The sequence below is a fragment of the Schistocerca piceifrons genome, unplaced genomic scaffold (genome assembly GCF_021461385.2).
Source record: "Schistocerca piceifrons isolate TAMUIC-IGC-003096 unplaced genomic scaffold, iqSchPice1.1 HiC_scaffold_654, whole genome shotgun sequence".
Lineage (NCBI taxonomy): Eukaryota > Metazoa > Arthropoda > Insecta > Orthoptera > Acrididae > Schistocerca > Schistocerca piceifrons.
In genome coordinates, this window is record NW_025728899.1 from 265001 (window position 1) to 267500 (window position 2500).

The 2500-nt window shown below is 63.4% G+C and overlaps 1 pseudogene; it reads right to left on the bottom strand.

Annotated features, from left to right (window-relative positions):
* LOC124765273 overlaps nt 1–2500 on the bottom strand; it is a 7960-nt pseudogene that overhangs the window by 2658 nt on the left and 2802 nt on the right.

Genomic DNA, 2500 nt, shown 5'->3' on the forward strand with positions numbered 1-2500 from the left:
TCGGGTGCGGCTGAGGGCCAGCCCATGGTACAGGCCAGGCAGAAGTACGGTGGTGAGGGCGTGGAGGCGCTGTTGCGGCTTGAGCGGAGCTCGGGAGATGACGTCCAGCTGCTCCACCAGGTGGCGTCGTGGGTTGAAAACGCAGCGACCCGCGGTGGAGAATTGCAGTCCCAGGTACCGGAAGGTTTCACCCACACGTAGGGCGGGCACGGTGGCGTTGCCCGCTTTGAAGGTAACGTCGGCGTCGACCTTCACCTTCTTGTCGCGCCCAGACGCGACTAAGGCGAGGGTGAAACACTTCCGGGCGTTGATCTGCAGCCCCAGATGGGCGAGGGCTGCGACGGCTGCGTCGATGAGGGACTGCAATCCCCTCGCGGTCGATGCAAAAAGCAGGACGTCATCTGCGAAGGCCGCAGCGTTAACTCTGCGACCAAGGATCCGAGCTCCGATGTGGGAGGGAAGTTGACTCAAAACATAGTCCACCGCAAAATTGAAAAGGAGGGGGGAGAGGGGGTCACCCTGACGCACACCCCTAGCCGGCTGCAGAGGCACGCCCACGTCGGCGCCGCCCGCTATCACTGTCGTGCTACCCTCGTAACACCTTTCGACGTACTCAATAAAGCAATCCGGCAGGCCATGAGCCCTCAGCACGGGGCGGAGGGCAGCATGGTCCACCGAATCGAACGCTTTAGAGACGTCGATCGATGCCACAAAAACAGAGCGACAGGAGCGGACTGCGTCGGTGAGAGCAGTGTCCAAGATGAAGGTGTTTTCCAACATCCCATCCCGGGGGATGAATGCCCGCTGACGTTCGTCCACAGCACATGCACGCATCAGGCGTGACGCGAGAACCTTGTGAAAGGTCCGCGCCAACACCGAGCAGACCGTAATGGGGCGAAAGTCAGCGGGGGATGTTGGTGCAGCCGTTTTGGGGAGAAGTGACGTCCGGGCGCGAAGCAGACGCTCGGGGAGGGCGCGGGCCAGGAGGAAGAGGTTCAAGAGTTTCACCAGGACTTCATGCGGCAGGCGCCGCAGCTCCGCTGGAGTCAGGCCGTCCGGCCCGGCTGCCGATCCCCTGGGCGGCAAGGCAGCAGCGACCTCCTCACGTGTGACCGGCCCCCATAGGCACTCAGGAGCGACAGGCTCCGAGTGCGGGAGAAGGCGGTCACGGATGAAGCCGGCGGTGGAGATCGGCTTCTTCGTGAAGAGGTCCGCCCAGAAGTCCAGCAGACCGGGGATGTCGGGTGGCGGCTGCAGCAGGGTGCCGTCCAGCAAGCCGCGCACGCAACGTGCACGCGACCTACGGAAGGCGTCCTGTGTGCGCGCGTATTCCCAGCGGCGCCGCTTGCGCTTCTGCAGCGGCGGGGCGGCAGGCGGCCGCTTGGATGATTGGCGCGGCCGCTGTGTCCTGGTGATCGACCTCTCCCCCCTGGACCCGACCGACGCAAGGGCATCCGGGAGCATGCCCAGGATGACATCGGGCGGCGTGCCCCGCCCCAGACCAATGACTCGATCCAGGGCAGAGAAACGCTGGGCGGAAGCAGGTAGCCCCGCCAGATGCTCCCAGATGGCGGCGTCAGTCGGCCCCTCCGGCGGCGGCCCGGTGGTGTCGGCCGCGAAGTCCTCGGCTGCGTCGACGGGCGGCGCAGCGGCCTCGCCCGCGTCAGGCAGCGAGCTCGCTGCTCCACGGCGGGACGCCGGCTCTTCACCCCGACCGATCTCAAGTGCCTCCATGAATTGGCGGACAAGCTGCTTGTGGGCAGCTTGCCGCCGTCGGCACTTGATTGCCTCAAGCGTTCGGTCGGGGAACATCCTGGTAAGTTCTTGATTTACAAAGAAGAACCGGGCGTCCCTCTCAAGGAACAGTTCGGCCTCTGCCTTGGCGAGCGACAGGACTTCTTCCTCCGTCCACCTCGCGCGATGCCTCTCCGTCACGATCTCAGCGTTGGCGGCCGCAGGGTGTTGGCGGCGGCGATGGACCCCGAGACCGTTCTTCGTGGTAAAAGTGCGGTGGCACTCACTGCAAGCAAAGGGAGCTACACAAACTATCGCATTTTCGTTACGGCCGGTTGGCCGGATAGGTGCTGGGGTAGCTGGGGTGGCACCTTCAGCGGAAGGGCCACCATCTCTTGTTTCTTGTCGGCTGCCCCCAACTATAAAGGGATAATGCGAGGGGGGGCTGGTAACCCCCCCAAGCCCCTGGTGCGGTCTTCCACTCTGCGAAAATCAGCGGGCCCACGAGAAGGGGAGAAGACCGCAGGAGAGGAGAGGCTAAGAGGGCTAGGCCCATGTATTGCGCATCACTCTCCCTGTAACTATAACCCAAGGAAGGCACCTCGCAGCAGCAGCACGACTACATCAAGACCGCACTTCGAAAAGCCAAGTCCGGATGCAGCCACACCGCCGCCACTTGGCCACCTTAAGAGAGTCATAGTTACTCCCGCCGTTTACCCGCGCTTGCTTGAATTTCTTCACGTTGACATTCAGAGCACTGGGCAGA